The sequence below is a fragment of the Periplaneta americana genome, chromosome 2 (genome assembly GCF_040183065.1).
Source record: "Periplaneta americana isolate PAMFEO1 chromosome 2, P.americana_PAMFEO1_priV1, whole genome shotgun sequence".
NCBI classification, from domain to species: domain Eukaryota; kingdom Metazoa; phylum Arthropoda; class Insecta; order Blattodea; family Blattidae; genus Periplaneta; species Periplaneta americana.
In genome coordinates this window covers 120,682,994-120,691,514 of record NC_091118.1, presented here as the reverse complement: position 1 = coordinate 120,691,514, position 8,521 = coordinate 120,682,994, and the positions used below count along the sequence as shown (strand labels likewise).

General features: G+C 36.5%; 1 non-coding gene across 1 annotated transcript; it reads right to left on the bottom strand.

Moving 5' to 3' along the window:
- Positions 1-2,998: 2,998 nt before the first annotated feature.
- Positions 2,999-3,071, bottom strand: TRNAT-CGU (transfer RNA threonine (anticodon CGU)). Its single transcript has one exon. It is a non-coding gene; the product is annotated as a tRNA-Thr (tRNA).
- Positions 3,072-8,521: the final 5,450 nt, after the last annotated feature.

Below are 8,521 nucleotides of genomic sequence, written 5' to 3'. Positions count from 1 at the left end.
TCTGAAAACTGAGATCCTTTATTACAGTTTCCATAATCATAATTATTCCCTCTTTTCAGACTCACTAGTCTGACAGTAATCTAAATTCTAGGATAGTTGGAGAGATCTGATTCTTCCGAAATCCCAAAATACGAGGCAGATACATTCATTGGTCTGCCTGAGGATAACGGATGCAGATTCTGGAGATGAAGATTACAAGAACTCCAACCGAGCTCAACTACAAGCCACAGCAGAGTTAGTGACAGAACTACCAGACATTGTTCAGCCTTATAATGAGGAAAGGGGCACCGATATTAGAAAAGATTCAGATCTTATCAACAATGAAATTGAGAATTTCCCACCACCGACACGTAGAATAAAGCAAGAAAGAAATAAAGGTGAGCATCACGTCTAACGAACATGAAGTAGCCTCTTTACAAGAAGAGGAAATCAAAGTTCGTCTGCCTTATGTTTTCCGTAAATATAATATTGCAATATGAGTGGAGTACATATTTCTGATATACGTGGAAAAAATGGCACATACCATTACTTTCATGGTTATGTGTGTGCATGAACAATGCTTGGCTTCTCAGTCAGTCGATCGTATGGAAAGTCTTTGGATGCACTCGCCTTCGGCCACGAAATAACGCAAGCCTAAAATATGACACTTCTCCAAAGAGTGGAAGACGAGTTCGTTCCTTCAATACCATCAAAGAATACCGGAGAAAGGATCACTGTGGGCACTATAGCCCAACAACAAAGACGGTGATACAAGATTTGTGGCAATGTAAAAGCATGTCAGAGGTGCACCATATCATGAGTAGAACTAAGGACTTATGTCATGTATTTTTAGTAGGTTATTTTACGACGCTGTACCAACATCTCATGTTATTTAGTGTCTGAATGAGACGAAGGTGATAATACCGGTGGAAAGTGTCCAGCACCGATAGTTACCCAGCATTTTCTCATATTGGGTTGGGGGAAAAACCCGGAAAAAAACCTCAACCAGGTAACTTGCCCCGACCGGGATTCGAACCCGGGCAACCTGGTTTCGCGGCCGGACGCGCTAACCGTTACTCCACAGGTGTGGACCTTATGTCATGTACCATAATTTATTGTGTTTCAAATTCTTTATTTCTTCAAGTACAAGGTTTCCTTTCAGATTTGTGAATGTAAAATACATGTGAATGTGAATGTAGCTCTCAGGGAAATTATAATTATTATTCAATAAATATTTAAAAAAAAATAGTATGCGTTTTTAATATGGTAATGATTTGTTTATACATTACTTTTAAATTTAACAAGTTGCATACTACGCAAAAGCATAAATAAAACAAGAAATCATCAAAACATTATAATGACAAATTCTCGAGGAAGTGCCTAGTGGGTCGTTTTCGACCCTCTCCATAAATTTTTACCGAAGTAACTAAATCAGTATTTTCATAGTTCCTCATGCTTACAACGTCTCTCTGACTCACTTAATATGATATGCGAAACAAAAATTTAAAAAAATAATAATAATCTGGGCATAAATGGGTTAATGCTATTGTAATGACGATAAAGAATATTGGAATGTAGAGTGACTATGGAATGATAGTGGAAATGGGGAGAAACACGAGAAAAGCTCTCAGAAACCTTGATTTTGTCCCCATAAATACGATTTCGTGTTCACCTGATTCCAACCCAGATCTAAATTCATCGTAAGGCAGTTCTGTGTCAACTGACCTACCAAGATACTATAAATGTATTACTAGCTATTAGAATTAATTACGAAAATTTCCGAGGATTTCAGAAATTAATCCGGCAGTCCAAGTATTAAATAAATTAATTAATGAATAAATAAATAACAAATAAACATGTAAACAAATTAACGAACAAATAAATAATTAAGTGAGTAAATAAATATGTAATTAAACAAACATACAAAAGGACAAATAAGTAAATAGGCCTAATAAATAAATAAATAAATAAATAAATAAATAAATAAATAAATAAATAAATAAATAAACAAAGACACAAATAAGTGAAATAATTATTATATTCAACTATCTATCCGTAAGTCAGTAGACTTATAAGTTATTTATCCAATTGACTGCTTCGTTCATCCAAGTGTTCTCCCTATAAATGGCGCATCGTAGCCGTATATCTTATACCGCCGTAGCTTTGCCCTTGGTGCACGGTGGGATGCATGAAATCACATGATGATGATTAGTTTTCGGATTTCTATAGCCGAGAGTGCACTGTGCTGATGACCGCTGATTTAAAATAATGCAAAGAATAAAAATCCGATCGCGCCCTACGGAGCCGTTCCGGTAAGTGAGCGCCTACATTTATTAACTTTTTTTGCTCAGAATTTCTACGAACAGTACTAACAATTATTGGGAATTATTTATAACTTATGGTACTAGTTTCTATTAAGTTATTTTTCTTTTGATTTGTTACTTTATGAAACTTTAAAAAGCTACTTGCTCGGAATCTGAGAGGCAAATTATTATACGAGTGTTACAAAAAACTTACATTAAAGTTAGCTTGAGAGAATTTTTGTGGAATTTTCGGGAATTAGGGAAGACAAATGTTTTTCGCTACTACACCCGGAGTCATAGAGGCTGATTTGTTAAAAAAATGATCTCACGCAGTGAGACTCCACATTAATGGCGAGCGCTGCCAGAACTTATCTGAAGTTATCACCAGTTTCAGGAAACTTGATACAACCTTCCGCATGGAGCAGCGCCGATGCCTGGCAGTCAGTCCGCTTCAAGCAGATGGGCTCAGCCAAACGAAAATTATACTGTTAATGGACGAAGACTACTTACTATAAATTTCTCGATTCCATTTCTTCGCCTCCTTATTGCTGCGAAATAACTTATTTCCAACGGGTAGATTTAAACACGTTTAACATGATCGTTAAAAAATCTTATTAACCAGGTGAACTTCAACATTCTCTATTATAGATTTATTAATTTGTCATACAGAATAATATCTGTAATATTGACAATTAATATTTGAGGAGAAAAATTCGCTCCGGCGCCGGGGATCGAACCCGGGTACTTGGTTCTACGTACCAAGCGCTCTGACCACTGAGCTACGCCGAATTCAATCCACAGCACCGGACCGAACCTTCCTCCTTCAATGTTTCCCTTTGTGACCTGACTCCAAGTTAGGCATATATGTTGACGTATAGCCTATGTCCAATGTCAACTGCCATTATATTAGGAGCGCACTCAGCTGAGTGACTTGTTTGGCTGGGATTCCGCAGTGTGGATCCGGTGCTGTGGATAGAAATCGGCGTAGCTCAGTGGTCAGAGCGCTTGGTACGTAGAACCAAGTACCCGGGTTTGATCCCCGGCGCCGGAGCGAATTTTCTCCTCAAATATTAAATATTAATTCAGCATTCTCGTCAAATTTCAAGCTTGCATAACGTCAGTACCACGGCAATAAATGTACTGTACTGCGGTGAGTGAGTAGACTAATCCACAGACCTGTCACAGGTGCGGTCCGGTTTCGACTTTCGGTCAGGCTTGGTATTTAAATTGAATAACCCATAGTGACATTTATGGCGGATAAAGTTATAGCTGAGGTTTTCCTTGGGGTTCTCCCGTTTCCTTATGTTACACATCTGCATCTTTCTGTTAAGATCTCCATATCAATACGATTGCATAGCATTTTCCTAATCCCCGGCTAAGAGCTGAGGAGGCTGGTTCGGACATAAGTAAGATTCCTTTTAGCAACAACGAACTTTAGAGTAGTCTGTTGATGTGGACTGAAAATGCTCCAAGCTAGGGGGGGGGGGGAACCAGGAGTAATCTTCTTGATGCGATGACCTCCAATAAAAATGAGTAAATATTTATGTCTACTGAAAACAATTAACAATTTAATTTCCAGGCCAACAAATACAGGTTAAATGGATTAACATATAACTTAGATTGTTTTCTCTTTCTTAACTGGTTACAAATTACGTCTCTGCACTATATCGGAGATAAAAATATACTGTTACGTTGTCTAAAAAACGAAATAATGACTAGTGGATTCATGGTAATGGGGTATTTTTGTACAGATAATAAAGGGAATAAATCTAGCACGAAACAGTCGACGCACTAGCAGTTGTGAAATGTCACGCGTTGTGCTCGTCATTCGATTGGCAGTTCTTTCATAAGTAAAAAACAAATGAAGCGTTTTTAAGTACGGTAATATTCAATAACATACTTACAAGCAAAATAAACTTAATTTTGTTTAACGTGAAATATAAATCAAATTTTGTTCACAACACTATCCATATTTCTATAACTGTATGATTCACACATTTGAAAGAAATGTTAGTGCACTATTTATTTCTGTATTTAATTTATTTTAAGCACTTCTAAGTTATGCTGGGAAAAATTGTACCTTTTTTTTTATCAACAGTAATCTCACTAGAGGTTTTGATTTTATCGATAAATCTGCGAGTGGAACACGAGCAACTGTCTTCAAATGTATTATTGTACCATCTCAACATTACGCTAGATGGCAGTAGTGTCTTATGATGATGTTTTCTTGTTACCGGTATCAGTTGTGCCAACTATGGTATCATCATTGAACTCTGTAGACTGTTACTAGTCAAGAAGGCTTTGTTGATTCAGTTTAATTTTTATTACAACATGTGCATACCATTTCAATCATCCGGATCCCAGTAATCAAAGTCACTTGACAGATGATTTTCAATAAATCTTAGTATTAAACAATCTCTGATACGTGACTATCCATAATATATATCAGAAGCTATAACAAACATAACCTAAATAATATAAACAAGTGTTAGAAAAGTTTTAATTAGGGATGATGAAATAAACAAGAAACGTTTTAATTAACGATGATGAATTAAAAAATAAACATGGATAATTTTAAAAGAAACAATTGTTGAAAGTACAATTTTCAAATTTGAATGTTTTGGTGGTTGGTGGTTCAGTTGATGTTATATTGGACGTGTGCGTAAAAGAAGTGAACTCGTTGGTGTACATGGTGTATCCCTCAACTCATTCAGGATTTCCGAATGGTGCTCTTCATATATGACCAGTGATCTTTATTAATTCTTGTTCTTGAATACCAAAATGCGAGTCATATTTGAAAGTGATGTGCATCGACTGGAGTGGTTTGTAATTTTCTGTTTTTTGACGGCCAGACCAGTGCAATTTGAAATGTTGGCAAACAAAGAAACAAATGCTAGGGTAGTGATAAAAATAAACAAATGCTAGGGACGCGATAAAATTAAACAAATGCTAGGGACGCGATAAAATTGTGCGATAAGCAGCCATGATTGGTTGAAAGACGTCCTTTCGTGCCGTTTTATTGGTCGAAAGTAGTGTGACGTAGTAAAAGTGTAATAGTCAAAATAAGATGTTTTGTCCTGCATTATATAATAAAATACAGAGTGGTCGCCCAAAAAGCACATCATTTAAATGTGATAAAGCAACCTTGAATTATTCAATTTAGAAGATAACTGTATATGAACAAACAAAAATGGTAGTAGAGCATAAAAAAGACGACAGTCATTACAAAACTGAATATCGATAGCTACTATAAGATCCTCAAAGTGTTATAAAGTTTATGAAGATAGTATCTCAAAATAATGACCAATATTTAAAAATGAGAGATCGCCTAGTTAACTGACAATAACTGAAGTGCATTACGTACAGTACTGATTGTATATAGGTTGTTTCAATAAAAGTTACACAATTTAATAATGTTAATATTCATCAAAATATGTGGATAAATATCTAATAAACTTAAGTTCAAAGCCAAATCCCTCGAAGTTACAGACGATTTATCTATTTGAAGGGTTGCAAGGTGAAGATAAAATACATCGAACGTCAAGGACAACTTATCTTAATTTAACATGTTTGCACACACACATTAAGATCGGATGACTCTATTTGAAGTTTTAATATCAATGACTTAAAGACATTGGCAGGACTTGGTTTTGCTTAGCTTTTCGAGGTACCGTCAGACGAGTGATCTGATAAGCCACAGAACTCCGCAGCACCTTAGTCCTTCCTGAATCAGCATAATGAAACAGACGCTGAAAAGTTGGCCATCCTGCCTCAGCCCATGATAGTGCCAGGTCCCATCCGCAGAAGAGTAGCCTAAAAGCCCAAGCCCTTTTTATATGAGCATTGAGAACATCCAAGACTTCATCCCAGCCTAATTGTACTATTGTAAATGACAGATGAAATGAAGGGGGTTGGAGTATTTTGGTGAAATGATAGGAGGAAACGGGAGTATCTCGAGAAAATCTTCTGCAACGTCTACTTTGTCCACCACAAAATTTCATCACGAACTGGCCGGGGATCGAGCCCAGGCCGACTGGATGCAAGAAGGAATCACATGGGAAAACATTACTTCCATTTCTTAACGGAAAGTTTGAAGATAGACTTTTTCATCACCCTGCTACATTTTCTGGTTGATTATTTTCTCCTCCAGGGTGGCTTAGACACACAAGAATACGTTTGTATAAAACCTTAACTAGACCTGTACTACTCGTATGTTACGGAAGTGAAGCATGGACAATGAGAAGTACGGATATCAACAGAATAATGGCCTGTGAAATGAAATTTATGAGAGCAACAGTAGGATATAGTCGCTTGGACCACAAAAGAAATGAGGATATCATACAAGAACTCCAATTACAACCAGTCTCACAGTTTATAAACAAGTACCAGCTGCAGTGGAAAAACTACGTCCAATGAATGAATCGGAATAGACTTCCAAAAGCCATGCTTCAATACCGTCCCCAGGGGAAGAGTTCCTTAGGCCGTCCAAAAAAAAAAAAAAAAAAAAGGTGAACCAAGAATCACTCACTGAGACCGTGACGGATCTTGAGCCTTATACTTGTTTGTATAATGATGATGATGATGATGATGATGTTGCAATTATTATTACATGTCATGTGCATTAGTCCCACATAAATAGACACTTCGTAAATGAATATCAACGAAATCACTGCACTAGTGCAGGAAAAATCTCTGTACATAAAGAGGAAGATAAAATGATACAGTGTTTTTCGCAAACTTCCAAAAATCAGTTTTTAAAGTACATGCAATACTGGACTTAGTCTCTAATCTTGGGCCTGTTTAATAAAAGTTTATTGTAGGCCTAGTATTTACTAGTAAATCTTGGTTATTGCTACACTAGTTTTGTGGATTGTGTTTCATATAACTAAGTACTAGAGTTAAATAAAATAATTACTATAGTAAATTTCATTCTATTACGGTATTTACTATAAGTTACTGTGTTTCATGTAACTACCGGGGTAAAAATAACTACTATAGTAACTAATAAGAGAAACTCTCATTTAATTCAGTTTTTTCTAAGGTAAACAAGAAGATGTTTGATATATTTTACTATGGTAATTTTTACTTTCGTTAGGCCTAAATACTAAGATTTTTCACCCAACTCCACAGCATGGTAAAATTAATTAAATATTTAAATAAAAGGGACAAAATTATCAGAAAATCTTTTCAGCATCACGCAACAATGCTGAACTTATTGTGGAATATAGAAGGCAAAGAAGATTTAGGCCAAGGACGAATATACTTACAAATTCAATGAACGTGTCAAGTAAAGTTTTCAGAAATTTGAAATGATACTAGAAAACATTGCCTTATACGTCCAGCATGAACAATAACCATGGTCTCCTATTATATTTACCTGTCATCCTACTAGATGGTCTGTCTATTCATAAGTATTGTCAGGTAGGCTATGGTGTACTAGAGTAAAAATTTTACTAAGATACTACTAATAATGTTATGAAACTTGAAAATAAACTTAGGTAGGAATCTAAATTTACTATATAAACTATTACTCGACCTAGGCCAGTGGAGTCCTGCAGCCCGGAGCGCCACTTGTACTTCTGCATTCGTATGGAGTCATCTCGTTAGTTCATATCACGCCCGCGTCTCCGTTCGCCTCGGTCCAGTTTTACTAGAGTTTTTAGTACACTTTTATGAACCAGGCCCCAGAAAGTAAAAATATACTCTATACCTAAGTCACTTAGTTGTTTCAACAGTACTATATATTTAGAAGGATTTTATAAAATCTGAATCTCATCCACAAAATCTGTCTTCTGTCATAGCAGAAATATACGTGGCGTGACTTCGAGTCCCAAAAGCGTCCTTATGTCCACGTTTGTTGAAAATGAGGTAACGAATTATACAGCTTAGAGCGCGGACACACTACTCTCACAATTTTGAGCGCACACTCATTCCTCGACTAATGCACCGTGTAGTGCAGATTCATCCAGTGTGCTAAGCGACAGGGTAACTCGAGAATTTACTGCTGTCCTTACACAGTACCTGTCCTTAAGTAGTAAAGACGGAGATAACGACCTCCTTCAAGTAAGCTTAACGGGGATAGGAAGAAGTTCTAGTTCCTGTACGTGCCGTCTTTGTAGTCAAGTTGAAAGTCCCTATATCTCTGCTTGCTCTTAGTCCTCAAAGTTCTCCATGTAATCGTGTTTAAGCAGAAATAGACGGTATCATATTCATCACACGTACTGCATCGTTAGGCCGAC